This window comes from Lemur catta, chromosome 11 (assembly GCF_020740605.2).
Source record: "Lemur catta isolate mLemCat1 chromosome 11, mLemCat1.pri, whole genome shotgun sequence".
Classification (NCBI taxonomy): Eukaryota; Metazoa; Chordata; class Mammalia; order Primates; family Lemuridae; genus Lemur; species Lemur catta.
Genome location: NC_059138.1, coordinates 84,025,894 through 84,042,004, shown reverse-complemented (window position 1 = coordinate 84,042,004; position 16,111 = coordinate 84,025,894). Strand labels below are relative to the sequence as shown.

General features: G+C 42.8%; 1 protein-coding gene and 1 long non-coding RNA gene across 4 annotated transcripts in view; one reads left to right on the top strand and one right to left on the bottom strand.

Moving 5' to 3' along the window:
- RALA (RAS like proto-oncogene A) overlaps positions 1-3,901 on the bottom strand; it is a 75,577-nt gene extending 71,676 nt beyond the window's left edge. The window contains exon 1 of one of the 3 annotated variants that reach the window (XM_045565524.1): positions 3,582-3,901. The gene's annotated coding sequence lies outside the window, so the exon portion shown is untranslated. Of the gene's footprint in view, positions 1-3,314; positions 3,335-3,581 lie in introns of those variants that run through there. The other 2 variants (XM_045565525.1, XM_045565527.1) reach the window with 2 other exon arrangements.
- Positions 3,902-4,189: 288 nt separating this feature from the next.
- The window catches only part of LOC123647768, a 29,507-nt gene continuing 17,585 nt past the window's right edge, over positions 4,190-16,111 (top strand). Inside the window, exon 1 of the long non-coding RNA XR_006738330.1 lies at positions 4,190-4,289. This is a non-coding gene — a long non-coding RNA (uncharacterized LOC123647768). The remainder of the gene's footprint in view (positions 4,290-16,111) is intronic.

Below are 16,111 nucleotides of genomic sequence, written 5' to 3'. Positions count from 1 at the left end.
TATGAATAAGCTGATGGTACTCCTCTCATATAGGGATGGTTCAGATATTTCAGAAGTAAAATTCACTAATCGAACACCGGAACTGAGTTCCTAATACTCTAACAGAACACCTGTCAAAACAATGTCCAACCATTTTTCCATCATGGCACACACATAACACTATACTTGAGCACACTGTACATAATAAGAATGGTTGCTGCTTCAGGCCATCTGGCCAGGGTCACGGAAACCCCAGGCCACACTTGATAGCCAAGAGCGCTGAAGCCTTTCCTGAAGCTCCGGCTCACGGCTCAATCAGAATCGGCTCAATCAGAATCGCCTTTTCCTCAGCCTTTAAGGATTAACTGCCAATACTCAATGCTCTCAAAAATTATTACTTTCAAATCCAGGCTTCTGCTACACACTAGGTGCCTAGCCTCTGGCAAATAACTTCATTTAGTCTTAATAAAGTATGGGAAAACTACCTATCTTGCAGAGGTATTGTGGAGATTAGAAATAATGTTAAGTAAAGCTCTTATCACAGTGCTTGGCAGGCAATCAATATATGAGAACCGTTAATACCAAGAGGGTTGCTGAATTAAAGAAGGGAAATGTAACCTCTGTTTAGTGGTAATGTCACTGAGATAAGAAATTGCAGGCTTCCCTCTCCTTAGTGTCTAAAAATTAAAACACTTTATAAAACAATGAAAATCATAAACTGTCTCATTTCTTCAAAATCATATCTTTTTCCTCATTAACATTCACAGCCTCTTATTCTAGTATTTTCAAAGTGATTGTCCTTGCCACTCATCTACTGAGGTATACAAGTGTATATTACACTGGTACGCGATACACAGAATTGACACTGTACATTTATTTATGTTCTGTTGAAGCTGAGCTTGGAAAACCAGTGCAGGACTACCACCAGATACTACGAGAGGAAAGAGGATATCAGCACTTTTTTCTTATTTGAACCTCCTTAAAGTGGAAATAATCCAACCATCTATAGGCAAAAATCTTCCCCCACAAATGGTAGACAAGATTCTTTCCTATAATTTGCCCCTATGTACTACATTTACTGTGCAGTCAAACCTCTCTGCTAATGATGATCTGTATTTGCAGCCACTCCCCAGTGCTAGCATCACTGCCTCAGCTCCACCTCAGATCATCAGGCATTAGATTCTCACAAGGAACGTGCAACACAGATCCCTCGCATGTGCAGTTTACAGTAGGGTTTGCACTCCTATGAGAATCTAAGGCCACAACTGATCTGACAGGAGACAGAGCTTATGCAGTGATGGGAGAGATGGGTAGGGGCTGTAAATACAGATGTAGCTTTGCTGGCTGGCCTGCCGCTCACCTCGTGCTGTGCAGCCTGGTTTCTAACAGGCCACGGACCAGGACCATACTGGTCCTTGGCTTCAGGGTTGCAGACTGCAGCACTAGAGAACAGCATCTAAATTTTAGAAAAGAAATGTGAAAATGGCTATTGGTAAATCATGCCAAGGTCATATCAGGATGTCAGAGGATTTCACGTATCCATAAGAATGAGCCACTATAAGCAATTCTGGGATGCACCATGTTTTCCAAACAGTGGTAACTCCTAATTCCCTCTTTTTTATTAAGATAGGGTGTGGTTATCAACCCCCCAAATAAACTTACTGCCTATCACCAGGAAATCTCTTCCTGCTAATCCTGAATTTGCTCAAGTAGTACACATTCAACACTGAAATGCAAGTTATTATAATGCCTGATCACAAACCCCCAGATATAATTTTAATCTTTCAGAGGAGAACAGTGTTTTGGAAAGCAGGGAATTCTTCTTGTTCTTTGACTCCGCTAAAGAATGGAAAGATAAAGCAAAGTCTGTGTGTGCCAAGAACCTGAAACAAAAAACAAAAACACCCTAGCCCAACAAAATAAGTGGCTCCTAGAGGATGACTGTGAGATCACCTACACCTTCATTCATTTATTCAGTAGAGAAATCGGCCAGGCGCGGTGGCTCACGCCTGTAATCCTAGCACTCTGGGAGGACGAGGCGGGTGGATCGCTCGAGGTCAGGAGTTCGAGACCAGCCTGAGCAACACCCGTCTCTACTAAAAATAGAAATAAAAATTACCTGGACAACTAAAAATATATATAGAAAAAATTAGCCGGGCATGGTGGTGCATGCCTGTAGTCCCAGCTACTCAGGAGGCTGAGGCAGGAGGATTGCTTAAGCCCAGGAGTTTGAGGTTGCTGTGAGCTAGGCTGACGCCATGGCACTCACTCTAGCCCGGGCAACAAAGTGAGACTATGTCTCAAAAAACAAACAAAAAAAAAATGTGTGTAACTAACTTCTATGTTCTAGGCACCCTGCATGGAAATAGTGATGAGTAAGCCATGGTTCCTACTCTGTAGAAATTAAAGGTCTAAAAACAACATTTTAAGATAATATTTTATAATAACATTGTATTACTGTAATACAAGTCATTTTATAATACTGTATTAATACAGACAAACACAAATGCATTAATAAACATAAGCTAAAAGCAATGCCTTTCTACTGTGAAAGTTTACTGACAAAATTTGTTATCCCAATTTTTGCAACGTGATTAAAGCTGTAATTTACTTTCAGGAAAAGAATTAACTTATGACACATGTTTTATAAAGGTTGTGCCCCCATGCACACCAAACACAATTTGTAAATTAGGTGCTTTTCAGCTTGACACGTAGGGCGTGGCACTGAAGTTCTCATACTACCTCAATGACACTTGGATGAGCTCTCACAAGTCTGGACATTCAGGTTTCCAAGCAAAGACCAATTTAACTCCCTAATAATCCCTAAACCCTGAAACAACACTGCCACCCCTGTGCGCCGTCACCCTCGCCTACTTACACATATACAAACAAGCTAAAGCATACACATCACATCTTCCACTTCTGGAAAATTTTCAGGAACGAACCACGGAGGAAACACGCCCTCACCCAAAATATCTACATTCTCTTCCTCGTTTTAGAGGCTGGATTACCCGAATATGGGCTAAACCTGTGCGAGAGCCCAAGGCCAGCTATTCAGTTCAGTGCGGAGCCTCTAATGACTTCAGTCTGAAAAAGCCATTCCTTTAACTGGCACACACGCGCACACACACACACACACACACACACACACACGCAACCCTGGCAGAGATGCTTAAAAAGCAACTGCTCTAGTACAGGCAAGGAGTGGAAAGAAAGGGAAGGAGGGGGAAAGGGCGGAATGAGGCGCGGGGACTGCGGCGGCGGCGGGTTTCCCCAGGTCGCGGGAACCGCCCAGGCGGGGACTTCGGAGAGGCAGGCCAGAGGTGCTAGGTGACCTTCGGACGAGGCCAACTCGGAGGGGCTGTCGGGCGCGGGGGACCTCGCAGCAGCCGCCCGCTATCGGGGGCGCACTCGCCCGCACAGTGGCGAACGCGGCACCCTGGATTCCAGTCCGCAGCAGCTCGTCCCGGAGAATTCGGGATGTGCAATCTCGGCATCCCGACCCTGTGCCTGGGCCTCAGCCCCCTGCAGCCCGGACACACCCCCGCGGCCACCCCGGCGGCCCCAGCCCCTCCGCGGGAGGCCGGGCGGGCATCGCTCACCTGCACCACGAGCCGCCCCGCCGCCCCACGGGCTCCGGAAGCCGCGGCTGCGCTGGCTCCGGCCGGAAGGTGTTCAGCCCTTGTCGCCTGGGAGTTGCCGCACCGGGAGCGGCAGAAGGAGTCCGACGGGCGGCGGTGGATCCGGGGCGGCTGGAGAAGGAGGAGGAGGACTCAGGCGCTCGGCTTTGGGGAGTTCCACCCTCCTCCTGGCCGCTCTGCAGCAGCAGCCAATTATCACTTCCGGGGCGCTGGGATGAGGGGCGGGGCCGGCGGGGGAGCGACTTCCTGTCCGCGGACTGAGAGGAGGGTGATCTTGGGCCAGGCCGGAGAACAATGGCTTGATGGGCGAGGGCTGGCCAGCCCCCGCCCTCGTGTGTTGAGGGCGGTCTGCGCTGCTTTTCGTGCGGCCCCACCCGCGGTTCTCTGAGCGCCGCGAGGTGAAGTCACCTCCCGAGGGCCTGGGAGTGGCCGCGGGCCTCGCGGAGGTTCCCGGATCTCAGCGTCGGCGCCGCGATGTCCTTGTCTTTCTTTTGGGGACCAGGAGGGGGTTCTCAGGGGAAGGAGGGGCGAGGGGAGGCCGCCATCTTGCTTCTAGGGGGGCAGCTCCTTCTCCCTGGGCGTCTAAGGGTTGGGGCTGCTCAGTTCCATGGCCGGAGGTTTTCAGAGAGCAGCTGGCGACGTGGCTTGTCGCGGGTGGAATCCTAGGAGGTGGGTCAGTCGTCTGTCCTGGCTGGAGGGTCTCGGTGGCTGCCCTGGGCCTCATATCTAACTGCTGACCGCTGGAGAACTCACTTCTGCCGATGGTCTGCGAGTCTTTAATGAGGGGGCCAGGACCCCCCTGCGACACTGCAGGTCTGGTGTCTGTGTGGTGCTGAGATTATCCTGCGGCCGCGTGGCACTGTGATGTGGTGGCTTGTTAGGGGTAGTTTCACTAAATCGGTTGCTTTATTTAAATCCCTCCACAGGTTCTAAATAGGCCGTTAGTCCGTTAGCAGCCACAGATTCTTCTCTCTTAACATTTATTTATTCTCCCCCCGACCCGTTTGAGTACCAACTACGTGCCTCGCATGACTCACTCAAGAAATGCCCAGTCTAGTGGGCAGACATGAAAGCAAATAATTGTGATTGAAAGTATGGTATATCGAGGTATACAGAGGAAAGAATGGATGCCTTTACTAACTCTAGAGTTTTAAAGATAAAAATAGGCATTTTCCAGCACAAAAATAGGGGTGGGACAGCAAATCCGGATCCAAACAGAAAGGACATGCAGCACAGGAATAAATAATGTGTGTTGAAAAGACTGAGTGGTAATAACAGGTCTTAAAGTTCAAGCCTATGTTGCTGAAAAGATGAGGCTGGAGAAGAAAACAGAAGCCAAATCATGAAATGTCTTCCATTCCCTGATGAGGCAATGTATAGGGGAATGGCCCTGGACAGATAGACAACTTAAGATAGTTTTCCTGTTAGTGGAGAACAGATTACTTGGAGGGAGGAGCAGGGCAAGGAGAGAGCTTGTGGACAAGGGGCATTGCAGACGTCAGAGAGAGAATAAGGATCCTGTGTGAGTGGCAATGACCATCCAAAGGAAATGGATTCCAAATGTTAACAGCAAGTGTTACAGCGAGTGGTCCCGAGGACAAACCGGGCGGCACACGGAGAGTCGGAGAATCAAGGTTTATTCGCCGGGGGGCTCAGAGGGGGTCTCACCACCAAATTCTGAGCCCCCTCTACCCAATTTTTCCCATTTTTATTAAGTTGGGGTGATCCAAGGGGAGGGGTCTCAGGTGGTTAATACCCCCCCAGGTAATAGGTTAGGTTAGTTTCTGCACCAGGTAATAGGTTTAGTGTTATACTGATGTGCCAGGTGTTAGGTTAGTAATATGCTAATGTGCCAGGTGTTAGGTTAGTATTATGCTAATATGGGTCTTCCGTGAGGGGTGGGGGTCTCAGGTGGCTGCTGTGCTAAGTAATAGCTGGGGGTTTTCCTTATCACTAACATATTCAGGAGGCCGGATCTACTGGCAATTGGTTGCTGAGGGCAGCTGCTGGGTAAGAGAATGGAAGTGGCAATGTGGATACCTTGTTTTGCTTTGAGGGAGGCACAGGATAAACGTGTATTTTACCAACTGAAATAAGGAGGGGTTGGGATGAGTTGAGGGAGGGAGAACTCATTTTTGCAACAAATGAATTCAGTTTTTTGGACCTGGTGAGTTTGAAGTAAGAGTGATGTCTAAAGGCAGTTGCTGTATGGGTCTAGAGCTCTGGAGAGGCGCTGGGCTGACGTTAGAAACGCCACAGGCTTACATCACCACATCCAAGCTGACTGCAGTCTCACTTCATTGACCACAGTTTCAAAACCACTTTTCCTTTCGCTTTGGGAAAATTACTGAAATACTACATTTTTAAAAATCCCCATATGGTGATAGGTGCTCATCCATACACCAATACTGTAATGCTTAATGCTCTTCTGAGGACCTTCTGGTCAGATTTACCAGAAAGTGAATCTGACAATGGTGACTAGTACAGCATGATAAAGTCATAAAATGAAATATCCATGTTGATATTTCAATTAAAATAATTTAATCACTGACAATCGCTTAATTAAACTGGCCACAGATCAAGGATTGAGAATGATGGGTTGCACAAATAACTGCTGAATGGAGAACTAGGAGGATGACTTCAAGAAAAGCGAGCAATAGGGACACCATCAAAGACAACCTCAAATTCATTAGTTTGCCTGACTCAGCTGCTTCTTGGTTGTTCACAGCTATGCTAACCTAGCATAAAACAGTCAGAAATAGAATAGTTCATTTTGAGCAGAGGCTTCAGAAAGCCACAAATAGCAAAATCCCTACAAGTAATAGCTACAGCTGCAAACCAAAGACTAATTATTAGTTGTTACTCTGCATTGTTGTGTAACAGCATTTTTTAATCCACACAAAAAATGAGAAATCCATTTACTTACCTTTAGTTCTTAGATCATTTAAATACATTATTCTCAATTTTCCTAGAATGGAAATACATTTAGGTGTATTAAACAACCGTATAATGGATAACATACTGAACTGGAAATGAGAACAATTAACTTGAGTCCCTTCTTTGTTACTCAGCATGTGACCCTCGCAAAGCCACTTAACATCTCTATGCCCTAGTTTCTCTGACTGTAAAATAGAGATAATAATAACTTTCTACAAGCCTCTCTCTCAAATATAAGAAATAAGAAATTCATGCTATAAAAGCTTCTTTGAGGTACTTGGATGAAAGGGCATAATTGTAAGTATTTATTATTAATAATTAGCACTAATATCCAGTAGAACTCATGAGCATTCCTAAATTTGCTACCTGGGCAACTGAAAGAACATGAAGGATCCTGTTTTAAAATATGATTAGATTTTTTTCTTGACTTGTGAATTTGCTTTTTATTATTTATGATCAATCCTTGTGTATTAACAAATGTGTTAATAAAAAGTAAAAGGAAATTTTAGTAACCACAATCATGTTCACTGCTACTCATAGCTAATATATGCTTTGGGGGAAATTACAAGGTAGGTATTGTTTTGTCAGAATCATGTTTTAGAATTAATGATTAGTTAATATAGTCATCACTGGGATTTTGTATTAAACACATTACCCGTGTCCCTATAGAATAATGCAGTTATTAATGTCTCTGTGGAATAATGCAGACCCTATAGAATTTACATACAGTTGCATGTTTGTGTGACACATTAAGGTGAGCATTCATGTGACCCTTCTGTCATTCTCATCACTGTTTAATCAGAAATATATAGTCCTATGAGGTTTGGTCCAATGTCTGTCCCTAAAGTACATGACATTTTTTTCTATTAGATTGGTGATTCAGTATTTCTCTTTTGAAAGGTAGATGTGAATATAAACACTTAAATATGTTCATGGATATATAATATGCATATTTATTTTTATACACAGACTTATACCAATTTATAAAACTATTATATGAATGTACATTAAGTATAAGTCTAGTAAGGACAAAAAAGGCTTCTAGGTGTATTTGGGGCTGTATTTGGGACCAGATAAGAAAGTAGTTGATTTGATAGCGATTATTGATTGCCTGCAGAATGTCTAAAATTCAGCCAAACTTAAATTTTTGAAATGTAAAACTAAATTTTTATGTTTATGGCTGTGTCTTTTTTTTTTTTTTTTTTTGAGACAGAGTGTCACTTTTTTGCCTGGGCTAGAGTGCTGTGGCATCAGCCTAGCTCACAGCAACCTCAAACTCCTGGGCTCAAGCGATCCTCCTGCCTCAGCCTCCCGAGTAGCTGGGACTACAGGCATGTGCCACCATGCCCGGCTAATTTTTTTTTCTATATATATTTTTAGTTGTCCATATAATTTCTTTCTATTTTCAGTAGAGACGGGGTCTCGCTCTTGCACAGGCTGGTCTCGAACTCCTGAGCTCAAACAATCGCCTGCCTCGGCCTCCCAGGGTGCTAGGATTACAGGCGTGAGCCTCCGCGTCCAGCCTATGGCTGTGTCTTTACCAGCTTGAAGAGAGGCACTTTGTTTTATTCATTTTTGTGTTCTTCATGGTGTCTAGTATAAGTACTCAGAAAATATTTAGGGGATGAATACAAAGTAATGTTTAGTTCAATTAGGAAAAAAAACATACAATCACCTCAGAAATTTTTAGGGAGTTGTGTTTGGGTGTGTGCACATTTTCTGCACATTCAGGTAAGGATACTTTGTTTTGTTTTGCTTATACTTTAAGTTGCTGGGACCATTGCCTTGTTTCCTGCTTCACTTTTATCGACATCATGTATTGGATGGGTAGGCTTAAGTAGGTGCTAGAGATGACAGTCACCTGTATGACACTATTCTGGATGTGTTTGTTTGGGCTGAGATATTCTAGATGACTTCTTGCATTGTGGCCACTCTAATGAGAATGTGTAGAGTAGGGTTATGACAATTTAGGTCTTCATAATTCTCCCTTTCATGTCGTCCCTTGTGGACCACATATTTCTATACTTTTCCTGTTATGGGGTTAGAGGATAAGGCTACTAGATCAATGGTTCCCACACGTGGCTGCTTACCAGAATCACCTGTATAGCTTTAAAGAAAATTCAGATTCTCAAGTCCCACTCTAAACATGGTGGGTTAGAAAATTTTGGGTGAAGCCCAAAGCATCTGTAAGTATAATAACACCCTCACTTGAATTCTGATGATCAGTCAAGTTTGGGAAGTTCTGGTTTCAGTAACTTGTCCAAGGTCACACAGAACCCTAGAGCCAAACACTAACTCAAATCTTATGAGTCCAAGTTAAGTATCTTTTTTTTTTTTGAGACAGAGTCTTGCTTTGTCGCCCAGGCTAGAGTGAGTGCCGTGGCATCAGCCTAGCTCACAGCAACCTCAAACTCCTGGGCTTAAGCAATCCTCCTGCCTCAGCCTCCCGAGTAGCTGGGACTACAGGCATGCGCCACCATGCCCGGCTAATTTTTTCTATATAGATTTTTAGCTGTCCAAATCATTTCTTTCTATTTTTGGTAGAGACGGGGTCTCGCTCTTGCTCAGGCTGGTCTCGAACTCCTGACCTCGAGCGATCCACCCACCTCGGCCTCCCAGAGCAAGTTAAGTATCTTTTCATAGAACTTCCGCTGTCCTTTTATCGACTATATATGATGAGACAGGATGAGGAGATGGGGAGAAAAATAATGATTTTTGAAAATTAGTTTTTTACTGTATTCTGTTATGTACTTTTAAGATTAAATGGGGTAATATGTGTAGAGTGCTTAGAACAGTATCTGCCACATGGTAAGTACATATAAGTGTTAAATGAATAAATCTCCATTGTCTAATTACAGTATTCATTTTTATTAGGGTTAAATTAGATATCACCATTTTCTATGTAGAAAAAAGGTCTTTAAATAAAGGTGGAATCTTCAGCCTTTGTCATGGAAGTGTTGAATTTGTATTGTTAGATCTGGGGGCAGGGAGAGAGGAGAGAGAGAGACAGAGACACACACACACACATACACACACACACACACACACACTCACACACAAAGCCTCATGTGTAGCAAAATGCTGTGGATTTTGAGCATCTGAGTGTAAATGGGTGGAGGCCAGAAGAGGGTCCACCACGAGGGAGGGGAAAGCCTTGGGTTTTATAGAGGGTTTTTCTGGGAAGAGTGAGTAACACCTGCAGAGATGGGGCTGGAGGAGCTTCGTCCTTATTGGGGGGGATAGGAATGCCAGTGTTGCTCCAGCTGTCTGTGGTCGAAGTTAGATTTACAACCTACAACCTAGGGACTCTCCAGACTCCTGCTGCTTTTATTTCATAGGCTTTATGATCAGTATCTAAGTATTATGGCCTATGCATACTTTTCGGTTTCCCACCTCGAACAAACCTAACAGTATAGCTAAAAATATTTCTATATTGTTTCTTTTAATCCTTTCTGATATATCAAGAGACATGTTAATGTTAATTATATTACTATATATCATAATGATAGTGTTAACGATATACTTAATAAAATTTTGGATTTTTACTGTGTAATATTTTCATATTCTCTTATTTAAGATATAGTTGAGGTATAATAAGATGAAGTCTTATCTTAGTCTATCACTGAACTGGCTCCAAAATTGATTCTTATTGTTATATAATTAAGTATTTATCTTTTAGAACTCATTGTGTGCTTACATTGATCTTCCAAATGAAATATTTCCCTTGAACGAGGTAATAGATATGCTTGGTTCTATTTATTAATAGTTCCCCTACTTCTCTGCAAATGTCTTCACAATCTTTCATCTTGGAACAAGTTTTTGTACTTATTAATTATAAATAAAATTATACATTTTCATTAGTAGTAAATGAAGAACCCAAATTGATATTTTAAAGTGCTCTTTGATACATTTTGACAAAGTCTGAAAATATGCCTTTGGTCAGCATCTGTCATTAAAAATTGGTACCCATTTTAGTTTTTGTTCAATTTTATAAGTTGTATTATTTTTCAAAGAAATTACCACATACCTAGCATCAATTTTTAGTGGCTTCTCTATTCTTTTAATATGTATGTGTATGTGTGTGTGCACGCGCATGCATGTACACAGAATACCTTATTTTCATGTGGAACACTAATTTAGTCTTTATACTTTGTTAAAATGAATTATTCTGTCATAAATAGATTGATTTATCCTGGAATAGACCAGAATAGAAGGTATTTATAAAGTCAAGAAGGACCTGGCAGGTAGATTGCATTAGATGAGCAGGTACACATCAGAGAAATCAGAAGGAGAATCAGATGGGATCAGTGATGAAGTAGCTAACTGAGTCCAAAGTCAGCCAAGGAAAGGGAATTAAATTACCATTTATTGAATATTTACTGTGTATTTCAGACATGTATGAGGCACCTTGCAAAAGAAGAAAAAGCTGGCCAGGTCCCATAAATCTAGGTGGTTTGAGTCTTCAGAGAAAGAGAAAATAGTATTAATAATCTGGATACTTGAGCAAATTCTATTACTCTCTGTATTTTTTTTTTTTTTTTTTTTTGAGACAGGGTCTCTGTCTGTTGCCTGGGCTAGAGTGCTGTGGCGTCAGCCCAGCTTACAGCAACCTCAATCACCTGGGGTCAAGGGATCCTCCTGCCTCAGCTTCCCAAGTAGCTGGGACTACAGGCATATGCCACCATGCCTGACTAATTTTTTCTGTATATATTTTTGGTTGTCCAGATAATTTCTTTCTATTTTTAGTAGTGATGGGGTCTTGCTCTTGCTCAGGCTGATCTCGAACTCCTGATCTCAAGCGATCCTCCTGCCTTGGCCTCCCAGAGTGCTAGGATTACAGGCATGAGCACCGCACCCGGCCTGTATTTTTTATACTTATAGTTTAAGAATTCAGTGAAAAATTAAATGAGATAATGTGTGTTAGTTATTACTGACAATCAAACTTACAAGTTTCAAACCATACCCATCCCTTCCTCCTCCATTCCTTTTATAATAGCATGCCATCACTCAATCTCTAGTCTAGATCTTGGCTCCTCCTGTCTACTGGGGAACCTTGTTCCATCAGTTTATTCTCTTTCTTTTGTGTCTTCAACCTCTCTTTATTAGTTCCTTGCCATTAGGATTCTCATTTGTTTACAGTGTCTTTCTTGTGCATATCCTCCCTCTAGTTTCTGCTCAAATTCTTCTCTTTCACTAAAAAAAATGAGACAATTGTCTCTGCTTGCTATCTCCACTTCCTCACCTTCAAGTTACTCCTCAACTATTTGTAATCAGGCTTTCACCCCCAACACTGCTGTGAAACTACTCTTAATAAAGTTGCCAACTTCTTCCCTATATGTAACTATAACTATATAACACTTCTTAGTTCTTAATGTTTCAAAAGCATTTGAAGCTACCGACCATTCCTTCCTTTTGGAAACCGTCTCTTCTTTTGGCTTTCATAGTACCATATTTCACTGTGTTTCCTTTCACTGTCCTTCAGATGCTTCTTTCTTTGCTTAAATATTGCTGCTCTAAGGAATTCTAAGGTTCTTATCACTGTTGTCTAGTCTACACATTCTTCTTGGATTATCTCATCTATACTCATGGTTTTATATGCCCATGGCTTTACTTTCTATATGTCGATAACTTCTAGTCATGAGCGCACCCCTAAGCTTGAAACCCATATATTTAATTCCTTACCTGATTTGTCTTGAGTGTTTTGTAGGCACCCAGCTCAAACTTGGCATGTCCAAACTGAACTGATGTCCAAATTCCCAAAGCCAGAAATCTAAAAGTCTGCTTTGAATTTTCCCTCTACTTCTTTTTCAACATCCACTCAAACACCAGGCTCTGTTAAACCTTCCTCCTTAGCATATCTCAAAATTGTCCATTACACTCTGTTTCTACTACCACTTCCCTAATTTATGCCATTATTGCCTCATTACTATTACTACAGTATAGAGGCAGTGGTTTCAGTCTTTTCCTGCTCTAAATTGAATCTTCATAGTGCAACCATCATGATCTGGCAGGCAAATGTGATCTTATAATTCCTCTGCTTAAGCTCCTTTAATACTTCCATTAATCTCAGGATAGTCTGGAATTGCTTGTTTGCCTTTCTTACTCAGTAGGGTGGGCAAGAACTCTGTTTTATGTACTGTTATTACCCCTATATTGGTTCAATATTGATTTTTTTTAGATAAATGGATCATGAGAAAATATTATGAAGGTAAGTGCCCATTGTGTTAATCAAGATAAGCCAGGTTATACTGCAGTAGCAGAAAACTTTAAAATCTCAGTGGCTTAACATCACAAAAGCTTAACACTTTATCATGCTACCTGCACAGTTTGTTCGGATTCTCTGCTCCTCACTGTTAGGAACCTAGACAGAGGTACCAAGTGACGTGTGTTTCCACAATCACTACAGGGGCAGAGAACCTGGCAAATCTTGCACTGGCTCTTAAAGTGACATACTTGCACAAAATTCATTGACAAAGCAAGACAAATGTCATGCCCAATCAAAGTGGGTAATCAAACCACATACCTGGAAGGAGAGGGAAACATGAACATTTTGTATACAGCCCGATATGCCCTCTGTCTTAGTGAAGATTCTTTTGGTTGCATGTGACATAAATCCAGCTCAATCTAGCTAAGGCATGATAAGAAAAATATCCATTCATTTAAAAAGGGAATGATGAGAAAGGCAATGGGATATACCCAAAGGGAAGGAGAGGGAAGTGGAATGACCCGCTCAGCAGGATTGGAAGTATGTGGGGAAGGTGCCTGTACATGGGGAAGAGACAGAGGAGAGAACCCGGGGCTCCATGCTTCCCTGTGGACAATGCAACCAGAGCTGAGGGATAGCCCCTCTACTGCAGCAGGCTTCCAGGCTGATAGAGAAACCTGACTGGAGGCAGTGTGGCAGCATTGCTTTGGAGAGAAGGCACAGCTGGCTTCTGAACCCTCGGTGCTGCAGCTGGGACCATTTTGAGGTCCCAGCCATAGAGTGCTGTGTTTACTTGGGGTCAGATCTATAGCTGCTACCTCCCCCTTTCCCCAGGCAGGCCAGGGAAGAAGTGGGTGCTGCATGACGCCCCCTGCCCCACAGGCAACCTGGGCAGAGCAGGTGCTCAGGGACCTGGCACCTGCTGCCATAGCCCGCGTGACCCTGCCCAGCATGGGCAGGGTCCTGTGGTCCTCAGTGCCCGCCACCCCCTGTCTAGGCACAGCAACCCCACCATGGAGGGATCTGGGTGGGGTGAACACTAATGGAGCTGCCACTGCAGTAGCTGGGCAGACCACCCTGCCATGGGCCCACCCTGCTGAGATGCAGGAGAGCAGTAGTGTTAAAAGGCTCACAGTGCATCTGCCCCTTTTCTGCCTGGTCGGTCTTCTGGAGTAGAACTCAAGCGTACCATCCAAGGACATTTCTCTCTCTTCACTGAGAAACAGTGGTCCCAGCAGAGGAGAACAGGTGTACCACAAAGCTATCTGTTTTGAGTTGAGAGAAGAGGTTCCAGAGGAGAAGGAACCAGCATAAGAACTTTGACAACATGAATCAATGTGCTGTTTTGACACCCCCAAAGCATCACAATAGCTCTCCACCAACAGACTCCAATCAAAAGGAAATTGTTGAAATATCAGATATGGAATTCAGAATATTGATGGCAAGTAAGATCAATGGGATTGATGAGAAAGTTGAAGAAAGCTGAAAACCAACACAAACAAAAAAAATTCAAAACATAAATGAAAAAGTCACTAAAGAAATAGATAATATAAGTAAAAATAGAACGTCTGGAAATGAAAGAATCATGGCTGGGCACGGTGGCTCATGCCTGTAACCCTAGCACTCTGGGAGGCGGAGGCAGGAGGATTGCTTGAGCTCAGGAGTTTGAGACCAGCCTGAACAAGAGTGAGACCCTCCCCTACACTAAAAATAGAAAAAATTAGCTGGGCGTGGTGGTGCACACCTGTAGTCTCAGCTACTCGGGAGGCTGAGGCAGGAGGATTGCTTGAGCCCAGGAGTTTGAGGTTGCTGTGAGCTAGGCTGATGCCACGGCACTCTAGCCTGGGCAACAGAGTGAGACTGTCTCAAAAAAAAAAAAAAAAAGCATTTAGGGAATTTCAAAATATAGCAAAAATTTTAACAACAGACTAGACCAAGCAGAAGAAGGAATTTCAGAGCTCGAAGACAAGGCTTTACAATTAATCAAGTTAGTCAAAAGTGTAGAAAAAAGAATAAGAATGAACAATATCTCTCAGAAATATAGAACTATGTCAAGCAAATGATTATAAGAATCATAGTTATCCCTGAGGGAGAAAAAGAAAAAGCAGAAAGCATGGAAAACCTATTTGAGGGAAAATTGAGGAAAACATCCCTGGTACTGCTACAGATTTAGACATCCAGATACAAGAAGATCATCAAACACCTGGAAGATTAATAGTAAATAGGACATCACCAAGGCACACAGTTATCAGTCTGGCCAAAGTCAAAGTGAAGGAGAAAATCCTACAAGCTGCAAGAGGAAAGCATCAAGTAACTTATAAAGGAAAACCCATCAGACTAAAGGCAAGTTTCTCAACAGAAACCTTACAAGCCAGAAGGGACTGGGTCCCATTTTTATTCTCCTTAAACAGAATAACTGCCAGCCAACAATTTTGTATCCTGCAAAACTAAGTTTCATAAATGAAGGAGAAAGTCTTTTTCAGACAAGCAAACACTAAGGGAATTTGTCACCACTAGACCTGCTGCTGTACAAGATAAGCTTAAAAGTATTCATTCATGGAACAGAACAATTGAAATCCACCATAGTGAAAACATCCAGAAGTTAAAATTCACAGCTCTTATAAAACAGTAACACAAGGGAGAAAACAAAGCAACTAGGTAACAATTAACATGGTGAACAGAACAGTATCTCACATATCAATACTAACATTGAATGTTAATGGTCTTTTTTTTTTTTTTTTTTTTTGAGACAGAGTCTCGCTCTGTTGCCCGGGCTAGAGTGAGTGCTGTGGCGTCAGCCTAGCTCACAGCAACCTCAAACTCCTGGGCTTAAGCGATCCTTCTGCCTCGGCCTCCCGAGTAGCTGGGACTACAGGCATGCGCCACCATGCCCGGCTAATTTTTTCTATATATTTTTTTCTATATATTTTTAGCTGTCCATATAATTTCTTTCTATTTTTAGTAGAGATGGGGTCTTGCTCTTGCTCAGGCTGGTCTCGAACTCCTGACCTCCAGCGATCTGCCCGCCTCGGCCTCCCAGAGTGCTAGGATTACAGGCATGAGCCACCATGCCTGGCCTGCATGGTAATGGTCTTAATGCTCTGCTTAAAAGATATAGATTGGATGAATGGATGAAAAAACACAACCTAAATATATACTGTCTCCATTTAACTTGCAAAGGTTCTCACAGACTCAAGGTAAAGGGATGGATGGAAAAAAATATTCCACACAAATGGAAACCAAAAGCAAGCAGGAGTAGCTATTCTGATATGAGATAAGATAGACTTTAAATCAACAATGGTTAAAAAAGACAAAGAGAATCATTATGTAATGATAAGGGGAGCAATTC